Source organism: Somniosus microcephalus, chromosome 9 (assembly GCF_052327205.1).
Source record: "Somniosus microcephalus isolate GS21.2 chromosome 9, FLI_Smic_1.0, whole genome shotgun sequence".
Classification (NCBI taxonomy): domain Eukaryota; kingdom Metazoa; phylum Chordata; class Chondrichthyes; order Squaliformes; family Somniosidae; genus Somniosus; species Somniosus microcephalus.
Genome location: NC_140995.1, coordinates 101750793 through 101769217, shown reverse-complemented (window position 1 = coordinate 101769217; position 18425 = coordinate 101750793).

Here is an 18425-nt window from a genome sequence, read left to right as displayed (position 1 = left end):
CCCATCTTCAGAAGTCATCACTAACTTGCCTGTTCAACCTCCCTAAGCACTTTGGCATCCAAAATCCCCCCCACACCCCAACCGCACCAGCACCCTCAGAATATTTCACTCCACTAAAGGCATATATATGTTGTGTTGCTGCTTTTATTATAGACCTAGATTTGCATGTGTGTTACATCAGCATTTCTCGGGTATGATTTCAGCTCTAGAACCCAATTGTAATCCAGATTACCAGTAGCCAGCATGCCAGAGCCTCTGGAGGTGAAGAAGGAGCCTGGAAGCTTTCCAAAATAATACCACCCCCAGATCTTCTAGTAATCTGACCCATTTGGACTACCAAGAGGCTATATAGTAGCAAACTCGCAATTTGAGTACAAGGGAATTGGGTGCAGATTGTCAGGTCTGCACCAGCAGATGTTGTTTTAAATAACTGCCTTTTATTAGCACTTACCTTTATTGTTGTGGCTATTGCTGAAGGCTTTGAAATACCCATGCCAATTAGCAGGATTTTGCAAGAGGTGTACAAATCAAATGTATATAGCTTACACAGAGAAAGGGTACTTTGGGATTTATTGCTTTATTTGATAGATCATCGTTTTGATCTCTACCCCAAACATTAACCCATTTTTATCTTTTTCAGACTTCCATGACCTGCTCTCTATTTCCAGCATTTCTTTTTTTATTTGAAATTTCCAGCACTGTTTCTTTTTCTTTTTTCAACACTTTCAGTTTGCTGAACATCTTTTGCTCTTCTGAAACCCCTCCACCTTGCCACTTACACCCGTTCCTTCAACAGCCTCCTCAAAACCAACCTCTTTGACCATGTCTTCATTCACCTCACCTAATCTTTCTCCTATCATGGCTCAGAGTCCAGTTATTACTTTTGTGAAGCCCTCTGGGATATTTTATTATATTAAAGGCAATATAAAACTAAAAGTTGTTACTGGAAGCATGAATAGTACTCCATTGCCTGTGAAACACTATGGGGCATCCTGCGGTCATGAAAGGCACTATATAAATGCAAGTTCTTTTCCTTTCTTTCTTTATGTACCTGTTGAAGCCCATTGCCACTGATTGTTTGGGTCAGTTAAAAGCAAACGTTCCCATGTCACTCACTTTAAGACAAGTCACTGAAAACTGCTGAAGGTAACTCTAGCATACATTAAGGCCATAACTCATAACGCTACCCATAGCATACATTCAGTCCAAGGTCCAAATTCCAGGCTTTTCTAATCCATACTCACCCAGTCCCTCTATCTGATAGCTTTAGCAACAAGCCCTTCCCTCCTGCTTATGTCTCTTAACCAACCTTTTCTCTGATCAGACATTGACTCCAGATAGCCTACCCAGCTAGCTGGTTCAGACAGGCCCACAGCTTCACTGGTCAGACCGTTCCTGAACAAATACCTATTCAATTAATTCTTACACTTATTTCTAATAAAGCTAGCAAAATGTTTTGATTGCTTCAGTAAAGGGCTTATCCCTACTTGGCAGTTTGAAGAACTGGAAAACCTGCCTTGTTTGATTTGTGCCACCCCTTGGCACAGTTAAAAGCAGCCACAAAGCTGGTGTGAAATGATTGTCAACATTATAACCACCTATCAGGGGTTATTTTAAACCTGCTTGCCCAGCAGAAACTGAGCGGGCAGGCAGTTAAAATTGGCTGGGAGTCATACCCACCGACATCCTGCTTTGTTACCGCTGTCTTCTGTTCAACCTGCTCTTCTGAGCAGGTGGGAAGAACACCCGCCTGAAGCTGTCAGGGTCCTTCTTTAAATATACAGACTGGTGTTTTAACTGGTGGCCTGAGCGGGAAAGCTGTTGTGGCTTTCCTGCCAGGCGAAGTTAGCGGGAAGAGGAGCCGGAGCTAGAAGAGACCTAAAGAGCCAACTTTTTTAACTTCTTTTTAAACTTTCCTTAAAGTTAAGGTTTACAAGGAAAGTTTAGGCCTCCCCTTACCAGGCTATCCCTCCTACCTGAATGCGAGACCCTTCCCTCTCCACAACTTATCTTTGGGCCAATAACCATTTCTTCGATCCCGGCCTCTTGTTGTCTGACATTCCACTCCCGCCTGCCGGGCAGCTGGTGGCTAACTGACCTGGGGCATGCAGATAAGGCCCGGGAGTTAAAATTGCTCGGGCCTCACGTTGCTGATGTCAGGGGTTTTTGCACTTGCCTCAGCTCCCACCCGCCCGCCCAATTCCCATTTTGGGTTAAAATCGAGGCTGTTGTTTATTGTTTGAAAAATTTCAAAACAAAACAAATGACTTATCAAAATAGAATATATAGTAGAACCTCTGTTATCTGCACTTCAATAATTCACCTTCCCGGTTTTCACAGGAAAAACCTTGTACGAGACGTCAAAACTTTAACATAGTCTGGAAATCCCGAACGTGCCCAAATTTTGCATAAATGATGCAGTTTGAGTTTTTCTGGGACATGCCATCGCCGTGCCATTTACTTCTGATGTTTGAGATTTGAAAAAATTAAATATTCAGTGTGAGGTCACATCCACATATTGGATTACAATAAGACAATGTTTTCACAAGCTGTGGAGCAGACACTCATTTAAAGGTGCCTCTGATTTGTGTGGTTGGTAAAGTTGGCTAACTGTTCAAACAAGCAAGATTCAGGATGTCAGCAACCTGAAACGTTAACTCTGTTTCTCTCTTCACAGATGCTGCCTGACCTGCTGAGTTTCTCCAGCATTTTCTGTTTTTGTTTAAGATTCAGGATGTACTGGGCAGTACAAATACCCGGCCCCACTTCATTTTTAGTCATTGTCTTTCTATATCAAGTCTAGGGCCTGACTTGGCACCAACACCTGTTTATATGTGTATTATGATTCAAAACTTAAGTCCACACACCATTGCAAATAATCCTAGGGTCTTAAAAGAAGTGGCTGCAGAGATAGTGGATGCATTGGTTGTAATCTACCAAAATTCCCTGGATTCTGGAGAGGTCCCAGCAAATTGGAAAACTGCAAATGTAACACCCCTATTCAAGAAAGGAGGGAGACAGAAAGCAGGAAACTATAGACCAGTTAGGCTAACATCTGTCATTGGGAAAATGCTGGAGTCCATTATTAAGGAAGTAGTAGCAGGACATTTAGAAAATCATAATACAGTCAAGCAGAGTCAGCATGGTTTTATGAAAGGGAAATTATGTTTGACAAATTGCTAGTGTTCTTTGAGGATGTAACGAGCAGGGTGGATAAAGGGGAACCAGTAGATGTAGTGTATTTTGATTCCCAGAAGGCATTCGATAAGGTGCCACATAAAAGGTTACTGCACAAGTTAAGTGAGTGGGCAAAAATTTGGCAGATGGAGTATAATGTGGGAAAATGTGAGGTTATTCACTTTGGTAGGAAAAATAAAAAAGCAAATTATTATTTAAATGGAGGGAGATTACAAAATGCTGCAGTCCAGAGGGATCTGGGGATCCTTGTACATGAAACACAAAAAGTTAGCATGCAGGTACAGCAAGTAATTAGGAAGGCAAATGGAATGTTAGCCTTTATTGTAAGGGGGATGGAGTATAAAAGTAGGGAAGTCTTGTTACAACTGTACAGGGCGTTGGTGAGACCTGGAGTGCTGCGTACAGCTTTGGTCTCCTTATTTAAGGAGGGATATACTTGTATTGGAGGCAGTTCAGAGAAGGTTCACTAGGTTAATTCTGACGATGATGAGGTTGTCTTATGAAGAAAGGTTGAGCAGTTTGGGCCTATATGGAGTTTAGAAGAATGAGAGGTGATCTTATTGAAATATATAAGATTCTGAGGGGCTTAACATAGAAGATAGGAGCAGGAGTAGGCCATTCGGCCCCTCGAGCCTGCTCCACCATTCAATGAGATCATGGCTGATCATCCAAACTCAGTATCCTGTCCCTGCTTTCTCCCCATATCCCTTGATTCCTTTAGCCTTAAAAATATATCCAACTCCTCCTTGAATATATTTAATGAATTGGCCTCTACTGCCTTCTGTGGTAGAGAATTCCACAGGTTCACCGCTCTCTGGGTGAAGAAATTCCTCCTCATTTCTGTCCTAAATGGCTTACCCCTTATCCTTAGACTGTGACCCCTGGTTCTGGACTCCCCGGCCATCGGGAACATCCTTCCTGCATTTAGTCTGTCTAGTCCTGTTAGAATTTTGTAAGTTTCAATGAGATCCCCTCTCATTCTTCTAAACTCCAGCGGGTATAAGCCCAATCGACCCACTCGCTCCTCATACGTCATTCCTGCCATCCCAGGTATCAATCTGGTGAATCTTCGCTGCACTCCTTCCATGGCAAGAACACCCTTCCTCAGATAAGGCGACCAAAACTGCACACAATACTCAAGATGTGGTCTCACCAAGGCCCTGTACAACTGCAGTAAGACATCCTTGTTCCTGTACTCAAACCCTCTCACTACGAAGGCCAACATACCATTTGCCTTCTTAGCTGCCTGCTGCACCTGCATGCTTACCTTCAGCGACTGGTGCACAAGGACACCCAGGTCTCGTTGCACTTCCCCTTCTCCCAATCTATTGCCGTTCAGATAATAATCTGCCTTCCTGTTTTTGCCACCAAAGTGGATAACCTCGCATTTATCCACATTATACTGCATCTGCCATGCATCTGCCCAATCACCCAACCTGTCCAAATCATACTGGAGTTTCTCGGCATCCTCCTCACAGCACACACGCCCACCCAGCTTTGTGTCATCTGCAAACTTGGAGATATTACATCTAGTTCCCTCGTCTCGATCATTTATATATATTGTGAATAGCTGGGGTCCAAAGACCGATCCCTGCGGTACCCCATTAGTCACTGCCTGCCACTCGGAAAAAGACCCGTTTATTCCAACTCTTTGCTTCCTGTCTGCCAACCAGTTCTCTATCCAAGTCAGTACCTTGCCCCCAATCCCATGTGCCTTAACTTTACACGCTAATCTCTTATGCGGGACTTTATCGAAAGCCTTCTGAAAGTCCAAATACACCACATCCACTGGTTCTCCCTTGTCTATTTTACCAGTTACATCCTCAAAAAATTCGAGATTGACAGAGTAAATGCAGAGAGGATGTTTCCCCTCGTGGGGGAATCTAGAACTAGGGGGCAGTTTCAGAATAAGGGGTCGCCCATTTAAAACGGAGATGAGGAGGAATTTCTTCTCTTAGAGGGTCGTGATTCTGTGGAATTCTCTACCCCTGAGAGCTGTGGAGGCGGGGTCATTGAATATATTTAAGGTGGAGATAGACAGATTTTTGAACGATAAGGGAATCAAGGGTTATGGGGAGCGGGCAGGAAAGTGGAGTTGAGGCCAAGACCAGATCAGCCAGGATCTTATCGAATGGCGGAGCAGGCTCGAGGGGCCAAATGGCCTACTCCTGCTCCTATTTCTTATGTTCTTATGTTCTATGTTTTTATAAGCATGCATTTCATAACGCATTTTACCTCAAGCCCAAATGAGTAAATAAGCCATATTCACTTTGTGATGTACTTTTGCATGCAACTAAAATGAAAGAACAGAAAATGGGCAGTGCACCTCGCCTCATGATAATGGAACAGTGGATTGTTTTTCCTCACAGGCCAAAAAAGAATGCCTAGTTACATCCCCTATAGAAAGGAATATTGGTATCACAATCTGTTAAAATTAACGTGATTTATTTCTTCATTGTTTCCAAGTCAAGAATATTATTTAATGTTTCATTTGGGTTTGTAGATCCTGAGTATGGATCTCCACTGTTAAACAGAAATTAAATGATCACCAAATCAGATTGGCCCATTTCATATCGTAAGGAATTACATACAAAGATTGACTGCGTCCGGGGTGTCCAAATTATGGCATGTGCCCACGCACCCTGGAAATCCAGCCCATGAAATTCAGTTTCTACTTGTGCTTATATTTGTCACTAGCTTTCCTGTTTGAATTTTGTGGGTCTGGAAGTTTGGCGAGGACTGATTTTAGTTCAGTTGCCTCTTTGATGGATAAATCCTAAATCATAACACTTAGATTTGCTAGTGTCTGCAGCTTGAGATACATGTAACTTAATTGAAACATTTCTTTAAGCTTTTCATATGGCCCTTGAGACTTCATGGTAAGCATCTAAGTAGAATTTAAATTCAGTTAATTAAATAAATCTGGAATAAAAAGCTAGGGTAGGATTTTCATTGGGCCGTGGAGGTGGGATTGGAGGTGTGTGGGGGGTTAAAATCCCGAAATCGGGGGTCCCGACCCCATCCCGCCTCCGTGCCAGTTTCAAAGGAGGCGGGTACCCGCTCCGCACTGGGACCCGCTTCCCCGAGGCAGGAAGGGGATTAGTGCCAATTAACTGCCTGTTAACAGGTAGTTAACAGGCAGTTTTTAGCCTAATCCCTATTTTTAATGTTGAAGTGTGGGATTCTCGACGGCTCCAAACCACGCCAAATTAGAGGAGGCGGACCGTCGGGATGAAGGGCTTGGAGGGGTCGAGATGTCCAGTGTTCAGGTGAGTGATGGGTGCATGAGTGCAAAGGTAAGTGTGTTTGGTGTGTGTAAAGTGTTTAAAGAAGTTTTATATAACTTTACTTACCTTTACAGCCTTCCTTCCTTCAGGTCTCGGGAGTCCCTCATCTCACTGGCACAGAAAGCAGAATGGCTGCGAGCTGTGAAACATTGCAGCATTCAGCTTTCTGTTCCGGGGAGATCTTTAAATCATCCTGAGAGGAAAGAATTAACTTAGAGTACAGATTGTCAGTGTTTGACAGCTTCAAACTTTTGTCAAACACTGATATTTCATCTGTCAAAAGGTCTTGACAGATGAAATATCAATCTGTGACGTCACCTGTTGCCGGGTGGCCCTTAATTGGCCTGCTGAGACCGCTGGGCGGGCTCAACAAGGTCAATCAAGTCAAAATCGCGTGGGTTGGCTAGAACTCGATGGAGGCGGGACTACAACCCCGAAAGTTGTAGTCTCGACTCCTCAATGAAAATCCAGCCCCTAGTATCAGTAATGGTGACCATGAAACTATCGGATTTTCGTAAAAACCCATCTGGCTCACTAATGTCCTTTAGGGAAGGGAATCTGCTGTCCTTACCTGGTCTGGCCTATATGTGACTCCAGACCCACAGCAATGTGGTTGACTCTTAACTGCCCTCTGAAATGGCCTAGCAAGCCACTCAGTTTCAAAAAAACGCGACAAAAAACAATAGGAATAAAACCGGACGGACCACCCGGCATTGACCTCGGCACTGGCTACAGACACGACAATGGCACACCGAGCCCAGTTGACCCTGCAAAGTCCTTCTCCCCAACATCTGGGGACTTGTGCCAAAATTGGGAGAGCTGTCCCACAGACTAGTCCAGCAACAGCCTGACATAGTCATACTCACAGAATCATACCTTTCAGCCAATGTCCCAAACTCCTCCATCACCATCCCTGGGTATATCCTGCCCCACCAGCAGGACAGACCCACCAGGGGTGGCAGCACAGTGGTATACAGTCAGGAAGGAGTGGCCATGGCTTCAGGCCAAGCATGGGCAAGGAAACCTCCTGCTTATTACCACCTACTGCCCTCCCTCAGCTGATGAATCAATATTCCTCCATGTTGAACACCATTTGGAAGAAGCACTGAGAGTAGCAAGGGCACATAATGTACTCTGGGTGGGGGACTTCAATGTTCATCACCAAGAGTGGCTCGGTAGCACCACTACTGACTAAACTTGCCGAGTCCTGAAGGACATAGCTGCCAGTCTGGGCCTGCGACAGGCAGTGAGAGAACCAACACAAGGGAAAAAACCTACTTGACCTCGTCCTCACCAATCTACCTGTCGCAGATGCATCTGTCCATGACAGCATAGGTAGCAGTGACTACCTGTGGTAAACCACTGTTTGTATTCCACTGTGTACATGTCTGTACATGCCTCGGCTGACTCCTCCCACGAGTCCAGGTATAAAGGTGACTGCTCCACAGTCCCTCTGTATTCTGGACTGGTCGACCACTCGAGGCACACCTTCATTCTCTTGTTAATAGAAGCCTGTTAGTTACTCGCTTAACCTCAGTCTTTTGAGTGATTGATAGCGCATCAATTTTATTAACAAGATTTTTTTATAATGGAGATGATCCTCACACCAGCATGCCTGGACTTAGACCATCGGGAGACGGACGCATCCACCAAGTTTGCTCACTGGCTTAAGTGCTTTGAAAAATTCCTGATCACCTCCGCTGCAACGGTCAAATCGGATGAGGACAAACTGGATGTCCTGATCTCCAAAGTGAACCACCGAGCGTACTCGGTCATCCAGGACGCGACCTCGTACACGGCTGCTCTCAAGCTCCTCAAGGACCAGTACACGCGCCCAGTGAATGAGGTGTACGCAAGGCACCTCCTGGGGAGTCGTAAACAACAACCTGGGGAATCGACCGAGGAATACCTTCAGGCACTGTCTGTGCTTGGCTGGGCCTGTGGTTGTAAGGATGTAAAGGCCGCCGTGTACACAGAGGAACTTATCCGGGACGCTTTTGTGGCGGGCCACAGGTCCAATTACACCCGACAGCGACTGTTGGAGCAGAGTGACCTCGACCTCAACAAGGCCTCTGAACTCGCACTATCATTGGACGCAGCCTACCGGGGCATGGATGCCTACTCCTCTGCACCGTGGACGCCGCGGGGAACGACAGCCTGGGACACGGTAGGACCGTCTCATAGCGCCGTGCCACCCCAGCCACATCCCAGCAATGGCCCAACTACCGCAGCAGTGTCCCAAGGCCAGAAATGCTACTTCTGTGGCCAGGCCAAACACCCCAGAGCGCGCTGCCCGGCGAAAAATGCGATATGCTCGGGCTGTGGGAAGAAGGGACACTACGCCAGCGTCTGCAGGGCCAAAGCCACCCCGAACCCCAGCAGCGCCGCGTGTGGGCCGTGCGGGCCGCCATCTTGGGTCTCCCCAGTCATGTGCGAACCACCGGAACAGCAGCCATTTTGGACGCCTCCAGCCACATGGGGATCATGGACGCTGCCATCTTGGACGCCAGCCACCATCTTGGCCCCCAACACCGCCTCATCTGATACCCGCAACGACACACCGACCCCTACGCTGGCCTCCGTTACGCTGGACCAAGCAAGACCGCACCAACTGGCCCGGCCCACAATGGACATTAAGGTAAATGGTCACGAAACAATCTGCCTTTTTGACTCTGGGAGCACGGAGAGCTTCATCCACCCCGACACGATGCGGCGTTGCTCTCTCCCAGTCCTGCCTGCGCACCAGCGGATTTCTATGGCCTCCGAGTCCCAGTCGGCGGACATTGGCGGCTACTGCGTGGTGACACTCTTAGTAGACGGGACTGTGTACGATAATTTTAAACTTCTGGTCCTGCCCCACCTCTGCGCTGCCGTCCTACTGGGGTTAGATTTTCAGTGCCACCTTAAAAGTGTTACGATGGCGTACGGTGGACCCCTCCCCCCACTCACAGTCCGCAGCCAGCAGCTTCCAAATTGCCCGCCGCGCACCAGGTGCAACCTCTCCACACTCAGAGTCACCCCCCCCCACTGTTCACTAACCTCACCCCCGACTGTAAGCCCATCGCCACAAAGAGCAGGCGATACAGTGCCGGGGACAGGGTTTTCATTAAAACCGAAGTGGAACGGCTCCTGAAGGAGGGGATTATTGAGGGCAGCACCAGCCCCTGGCGAGCCCAGGTTGTGGTCGTTAAGACCAGCGAGAAGCAGTGCCTGGTCATCGACTACAGCCAGACAATAAATCGCTACACCCTGCTGGACGCTTACCCACTCCCCCGCATAGCTGATATGGTCAACCAGATCGCGCAGTACCGCGTCTTCTTGACCATTGACCTGAAGTCAGCGTACCACCAGCTCCCTATCCGCCCTGAGGACCGCCAGTATACTGCCTTTGAGGCAAACGGCCGCCTCTATCACTTCCTTAGGGTTCCCTTTGGCGTCACCAACGGGGTCTCCGTCTTCCAAAGGGAGATGGACCGGATGGTCGATCAAAATGCGTTGCAGGCCACTTTCCCATATCTGGACAATGTGACCATCTGCGGCCATGACTTGCAGGACCATGACGCAAACCTCGAAAAATTCCTCTGCACCGCCCAACTCCTGAACCTGACGTATAACAAGGAGAAGTGCATATTCCGCACAACCCGCCTCGCCATCCTTGGCTGTGTTGTGGAACACGGAGTCATCGGTCCCGACCCCGACCGGATGCGTCCCCTTATGGAACTCCCACTGCCCCACTGCCTCAAGGCCCTGAAGAGGTGCCTAGGGTTTTTCTCCTATTACGCCCAGTGGGTCCCCTACTATGCGGACAAGGCCCGTCCGCTGATCAAGTCCACATCTTTTCCCTTGACGGCAGAGGCCCGCTTAGCCTTCCACCGTATCAAGGAAGACATTGCCAAAGCCACCATGCACGCAGTGGACGAATCCATCCCCTTCCAGGTGGAAAGCGACGCGTCCGACTTTGCCCTGGCCGCTACCCTTAATCAGGCGGGGAGACCCGTGGCCTTCTTTTCACGAACCCTCCAGGGCCCGGAGACCAGACACTCCGCTGTTGAGAAGGAGGCCCAGGCTATTGTGGAGGCTGTGCGTCATTGGAGGCACTACCTGACCGGAAAACGATTTACCCTGCTCACTGACCAGCGTTCAGTTGCTTTTATGTTTAACAACAAGCAGAGGGGCAAAATCAAAAACGACAAGATCTTGAGGTGGAGAATCGAACTTTCCACCTACAATTACGAGATCTTGTACCGGCCCGGGAAGCTCAATGAACCCCCGGATGCTCTATCGCGTGGCACCTGCGCCAGCGCGCAGATCGATAGACTGTGGGCCCTCCACAGTGACCTCTGCCACCCGGGGGTCACCAGGTTCTTCCACTTCATCAAGACCCGCAACCTGCCTTACTCCATTGAGGAGGTCAGGACCATGACCAGGAACTGCCAAGTCTGCGCTGAGTGCAAACCGCACTTTTATAGACCAGACAGGGCTCACCTGATAAAAGCCACTCGCCCCTTGGAGCGCCTGAGCGTTGATTTTAAAGGGCCTCTCCCCTCCTCCGACCGTAATGTGTACTTCCTCAACCTTATTGATGAGTACTCCCGTTTCCCGTTCGCCATCCCCTGCCCGGACATGACCAGTGCCACGGTCATTAAATGTCTAAACGACCTCTTCACCCTGTTCGGTTTCCCCAGCTATATCCATAGCGACCGGGGCTCATCGTTTATGAGCGACGAACTCCGCCAGTACCTGCTCGCTAGGGGTATTGCCACAAGCAGGACCACCAGTTACAACCCCCGGGGGAACGGACAGGTGGAAAGAGAGAATGCGACAGTTTGGAAGGCCGCCCTGCTAGCCTTAAAGTCTAGGGGCCTTCCGACCTCCCGCTGGCAGGATGTGCTCCCCGATGCGCTCCACTCTATTCGGTCACTGCTCTGCACTGCCACTAACGCCACCCCTCATGAGAAAATGTTTGTCTTCCCAAGGAAGTCCACATCGGGGACATCGCTACCGCCATGGCTGACGTCCCCAGGGCCGGTCCTACTGAGAAGACACGTGAGGACCCATAAAACGGACCCCCTGGTTGAGAGGGTCGACCTCCTCCACGCCAACCCCCAGTACGCTTACATTGCGTACCCGGACGGGCGGGAGGACACAGTCTCCATACGAGACCTCGCACCCTCGGGGGCCCCAGTAACCCACTACCCACTACCACCCCCCCCACGATCCAATATCCAACCCCAGCAGACGGCACGCCTGGGCCCCGCGACCCACTCGACACCCACGAGGACTACACACCAGTGCCCCAGCCTACGCGGGACTCGACGCCGGAAGCTTCACTACCCCTGCCGTCGCCACGTCGATCACAGCGGCAGACAAGACCTCCGGAGAGACTCCAATACACAAACTTTTAATACACTTCACCCCGCCGGACTCATTTTTAAACAAGGGGTGAATGTGGTAAACCACTGTTTGTATTCCACTGTGTACATGTCTGTACATGCCTCGGCTGACTCCTCCCACGAGTCCAGGTATAAAGGTGACTGCTCCACAGTCCCTCTGTATTCTGGACTGGTCGACCACTCGAGGCACACCTTCATTCTCTTGTTAATAAAAGCCTGTTAGTTACTCGCTTAACCTCAGTCTTTTGAGTGATTGATAGCGCATCACTACCGCACAGTCATTACGGAGACAAAGTCCCGTCTTCACACTGAGGACACCCTCCATCGTGTTGTGTGGCACTACCACCGTGCTAAATGGGATAGATTCAGAACAGATCTAGCAGCTCAAAACTGGGCATCCATGAGGCGCTGTGGACCATCAGCAGCAGCAGAATTGTATTCCATCACAATCTGTAACATCAAGGCCCGGCATATCCCTCATTCTGCCATTACCATCAAGCAAGGGGACCAACCCTGGTTCAATAAGGAGTGCAGAAGAGCATGCCAGGAGCAGCACCAGGCATACCTAAAAATGCGGTGCCAAACTGGGGAAGCTGCAACACAGGACTACATGCATGATAAAAAGCAGAAGCAGCATGCTATAGACAGAACTAAGCAGTCCCACAATCAACGGATCAGATCAAAGTTCTGCAGTCATGCCACATCCAGTCATGAATGGTAGTGGACCATTAAACAACTAACAGGAAGAGCAGGCTCCATGAATATCCCCATCCTCAATGATGGTGGAGCCCAGCACATGAGTGCAAAAGACAAAGCTGAAGCATTTGCAACCATCTTCAGCCAGAAGTGTCGAGTGGATGATCCATATCGGCCTCCTCCTGAGGTCCCCACCACCTCAGAAGCCAGTCTTCCAGTCTTCAGCCAATTCGATTCACTCCACGTGATATTAAGAAACAGCTGAGCGCACTGGATACAACAAAGGCTGCGGGCCCCGACAACATCCTGGCTATCGTGCTGAAGACTTGTGCTCCAAAAGCTAGGGTAGGATTTTCATTGGGCCGTGGAGGCAGGATTGGAGGTGTGTGGGGGGTTAAAATCCCGAATTCGGGGGTCCCGACCCCAACCCGCCTCCGTGCCAGTTTCAAAGGAGGCGGGTACCCGCCCCGCACTGGGACCCGCTTCCCCGAGGCGGGAAGGGGATTAGTGTCAATTAACTGCCTGTTAACAGGTAGTTAACAGGCAGTTTTTAGCCTAATCCCTATTTTTAATGTTGAAGTGTGGGATTCATGGACAAAAGAGCTGAATTCCAGAGGTGAAGTGAGAGTGACTGCCCTTGACATCAAGGCAGCATTTGACCGAGTGTGGCATCAAGGAACCCTAGTAAAACTAAAGTCAGTGGGAATCGGGGGGAAAACTCTCCAATGGCTGGTGTCATACCTAGCACAAAGGAAGATGGTTGTGGTAGTTGGAGATTAATCATCACAGCCCCAGGACATTGCTGCAGGAGTTCCTCAGGGCAGTGTCCTAGGCCCAACCATCTTCAGCTGCTTCATCGATGACCTTCCCTCAATCATAAGGTCAGAAGTGGGGATGTTCGCTGCTGACTGCACAGTGTTCAGTGTCATTCACAACTCCTCAGATAATGAAGCAGTCCATGCCCGCATGCAACAAGACCTGGACGACATTCAAGCTTGGGCTGATAAGTGGCAGGTAACATTCGCGCCACACAAGTGCCAAGCAATTACTATCTCCAACAAGCGAGCGTCCAACCACCGCCCCATGACATTCATCGGCATTACCATCGCCGAATCCCTCACCATCAATGTCCTGGGGGGTCACCATTGACTAGAAACTTAACTGAACCAGCCACATAAATACTGTGGCTGCAAGAGCAGGTCCGAGGCTGGGTATTCTGCGGCAAATGTCTCACCTCCTGACTCCCCAAAGCCAGTCCACCATCTGCAAGGCACAAGTAAGGAGTGTGATGGAATACTCTCCACTTGCCTGGATGAGTACAGCTCCAACAACACTCGAGAAGCTCAACACAATCCAAGACAAAGCAGCCCACTTGATTGGCACCCCATCCACAACCTTAAACATTCACTCCCTCCACCACCAGCATACTATGGCTTCAGTGTGTACCATCTACAAGATGCACTCCAGCAACTCGCCAAGGCTTCTTCGGCAGCACCTCCCAAACCTGCGACCTCTACCACCTAGAAGGACAAGGGCAGCAGGCACATGGGAACACCACCACCTCCAAGTTCCCCACCAATTCACACACCATCCTGACTTGTAAATATATCGCCGTACCTTCATCATCGCTGTGTCAAAATCCTGGAACTCCCTCCCTAACAGCACTGTGGGAGTACCTTCACCACATGGACTGCAGCGGTTTAAGAAGGCGGCTCACCACCACCTTCTCAAGGGCAACTAGAGTTGGGTAATTAATGCTGGCCTTGCCAGTGATGCCCACATCCTATGAACAAATAAAAAAAATTACCCACAATGACTAAATGCTTAGAAACTCCTGAATTACTGTATTTGAGTCTTTTAGTCTGACCCATGGTGAGAATGTGATATTTGGTTAAAGTAAAATCATTGTTTTGATGTCATACATTGTTCACTGATAATAATAATCCTGAATACTAAGTACATTGTTTTGATTACTTTATTTAACTCCTTGGTCATGACAGTGGTGAAGCTTGGACTTCTTTTGGAAAGACAGAATCACTCTTGCCTGTGGTCTTGTGAAGTCTTTTCCATAATCAACATTATAATTATCAGGGAGAAAGGGAAAAAGTATAAATTATAAGCGTAAGAATCCTATTAATGTACCCAGCAAACAGACAAAGGGCTCTTTTGCTGCAGTGCATGCAAGCCTGGGCATGTCACAGACAGTTCAGTTACAGGAATATAGAAAAAACATACATCTATTTAAAATCTTCTGATATTTATATCGATGCTTCATTTCCGTTCTAAGCATAAAATGTGCTTGGCCTCCTCTATTCAAGCCATAAATTGTCTCTTTCAAAAATTAATTTGAAACACTAAACAGCACCCAGTTCGATAATGACCTGCTGTCATGGTAACCAGAGTACGGCCTATTTCCTCCAAAGCCTATGTGCGTGTGTGTGTCTGTGTGTTATATAGGCCCCTGCAGTGAAGGGACCCGACCAGGCAATAAATAAGTCTAGGAAGAAGAAATGGTGCAGAACACAGAGAAAATCTGTCAGTATTGTTATAGATACAGTGTTGCCAAAAATAAACATATGTCCCAGTTAGTCTAACAATTTAGCTTTTGAGTTTTATAGGTCTGTAACTGCTGTACAGATAGTGTCAGGGTTTAAAAGCAACAGGATAAAGGGAAAAAATATATACTGACTATTCAGTCTGCATCCAGCAGCCTTTGGCTCCTTGCCAGCTTTTCAGATGTTAGCCAACCAGAGTTCTTGACTAGAATCATGTGATCTTGAGTTCCAGACAAAGGAAATATCAGCTTGTTTCTGGGCTTCTACTCTGCAAGAGGGGGGCAAAACTCACTGGATTTAAAAAAAGATGTACTGTACCTGGTTTATGGGTATGTCCCTTATTTACTAGTTTATATAGCACTGTGATATTTTTGTCCTGCACTTCCTATACTAGTGTAATACAGTTCAAATCCTGCTAAACATGCTAGCTAGATGAGTCTTTACGTGCAGACATAGGCTCACTGACTTGGGGGGGGTGGGGGGTGGGGGGGGGTGAAAGCTTTATAAACCTCCTGGGTAAACTGAAAACAAAACAGACGTGCTTAATAACTCTTACTACACAGGTAGATGGCAAATTATGGAAAATGTGTGCTTATTGAGTGTTATTTCCCATATGTTTAATTATAAAGATGATTTAAGGTAAAAAGGTGTATTTTTAATTATTCTTTCTTTGAATTTATACCCCAGTTACATATGAAATTGGTGGCAGATTTGTTTTGTGGTTTTAAAGTCAAGTTTTGTAACTGAGCAAGTTGCTAAAATCACAATCAATGTATTCATTAATTTTCAAAAACTTCAATTCAAACCAGATTCTTGAAAGACACATTTTAAATAGATTACTTGTGACACTGTTATCATAGTTCTGTTTTCTAGATTGACATAATTTTATTTAAAAGGAAATAAAAAGTAGATGTATGTGTGCACACATTAATATACCATAATGTTGGTTTTCAAATGGCATTATTATGAAAGTGTCATGCCTGGTGTTGACATTTCAAAATGTTAAATTATATTTTCACATTGCAGCAGTGTAACTGTGCAGTGCCAGTGCATGGTGCGAACCATGCCTTTAACACCCTTTTTATCAGCCTGTGGTCTAATCAGTGAAAAAGTATGATTTTTTTTAAAAGCCCATTTAATTCCAAAATGGTAAAAATCCATCTTTTATTGGGGTTTGTCTTCATTAAAATGTTTTGAACGTAACCTTCTAAATAGATAAGGCATTTTCAGCAAATGGATTTGTAAAGTATGTTGCTGGTGTGGAAAACTGGTAGGAGGCTTTGAAAAACCATAACACCTTTCTGCTTTTTGATGCTGCTGATTTTTATTTAAAAAAACCAATTATGTTTAAGCCAATAGTAGAATAAAATGAAGCAAGGTAAACACCCAATTACTTCATTGTACTTCATTGGCTGTAAAGCACATTGGGACGTCCTGAGGTCATTAAAGGCGCTATATAAATGCAAGTTCTTTCTTTCTTACTCATGGGAGCACTGGCTGGAATGCTAAGGCAGCCCAAAAGACCTATTTTCCTTGAAAATTTCTTCTGGATTGATAAAAATGCCTCTTTCTCCTAGTGATATTTGTCCGCCAGTGACAATGATATAGTAGTTGGTGGAAGGAGTTCAGGGATAAGGCGATGGTGGAGGAGATAGCAGCAACCTTCTACTCATTGAGGCTGTAATCCTGGGTACTCCATCTTCCATTATGTCCTTGAAAGATGGACCCATTTTCTGATTTGTGGACAATTCTTTTGTGGCGTTAAAACTGCCATTAGCAAATTGAAGGATCAGAGCTACATTTAGGCCCTTGCCACATAAATATCTCACTCCCACTGGCATCAATACAGAGCCAGCAGCAGTAAAAGAAAAGTGCCACAGGCAATAAAAACAAATCTGGGAAAATATTGTCGCTCTTCAGCAAGTGTGCTAGACTTTTTCAAGGTACAGTACTGGTAGGAGGGTATGGAGCTGACATCAGTTGGAGTGCAGTATTCAGGCAAGACAATGTTTGTGAATGTGATTCTTACTGTTTAGAAGTTTATTAATGGGAGAGGAAATCAGTTAAGTACTTGTTCTCTTACAAATAATGTGTGGTTTAAATTTTCCATGCATTGGCTATTAATAGATGGAAAGACTTGTCCCCATTGACAAAAGGTGGGGCGGGGCCAAGAAACCTGTGCAAGCAGTAAGGGAATCATTGGATTCTACCAAAACTACACCTCTTTGATGTTCTAATAGTTGGTATGTTACAGGCTTTTAAGGGAGAGGAGTTGACACTGTTGGGTTCATTCTGACCAAATTGTGATTCGATTATTCCTGGTCAACAAGACTTTGATAGTTTATTACATTTGAATGAGAGCAAGTTCCTATCTCTGAGATAAAAGGTTGTCAAAGAAAGTACAGTACAGATTTATTGCTTTTAATGTAAGTGTACATCATTTTCTTGTCTTTCCTTTTACTCATTACGAGGTCACAGGCTGACCAAAATTTCAAACCAAGAAAGATTTTATTAAATCTATGTAAGGTCTGTTGTTGTTTTTCTTCTAGGGATCTTTACCTGAGTGCAGTGAACATTCAGTTACCTGTCTGTCTTGGTTCTGTGTCGAATATTTTTGACACGAAAACAATAGCACATAATGGCAGTTTGTGAGCTGCCCGTGAGTTCGCATGTTTTAGCTGTGTTGCTGGTTTTGGTTCTGTCTGTTTCTACTTTGATTCAAATTAAAATGTAATTGATTGGGTTCCACAGGTTTTCTTTTCCCTGTTGCTGGTAGGCCTTTGCCTTTTAGGAATAGTCATGCTATGAAGATGAGACTGCATTTTGTTTTTCATGGATGGTAGCTCAAAGAAGTTAACATTAATTTATGGAAACATTTTGAGATAATAAATACTGTGTTTTATGAAAAAATATGTAATTTCTTCTGTGGTAAAAATCCTGTAAGATTTCAAAACTGTAGTTTAAGGTCCCCTTGGATTCTATCACAAGAAAAATATTGCTGAGTTTATATTGTCATGTCGGACCCTATAGAATAAACAATTGCAAAATAAGTATCCTACGGGACTCATTCGCTGTGGCATAAATGCTCAAGGAAAGAAAGCCTGCCTTTAAGGAAATCTTAATATGTGGAAATATGATATGTTAAATTATTTTGTGGACGGCTGGGGGTTAATTATTTACTGTGCAACAGTATTTTTAAGAAGGAAAACAATTTTACTGTTATGAATTAAATTATTTTGAATTTTGTTGTAGTATAGTTTAGCTTTACATAAATTTGTCAAAAATACAATTACTGT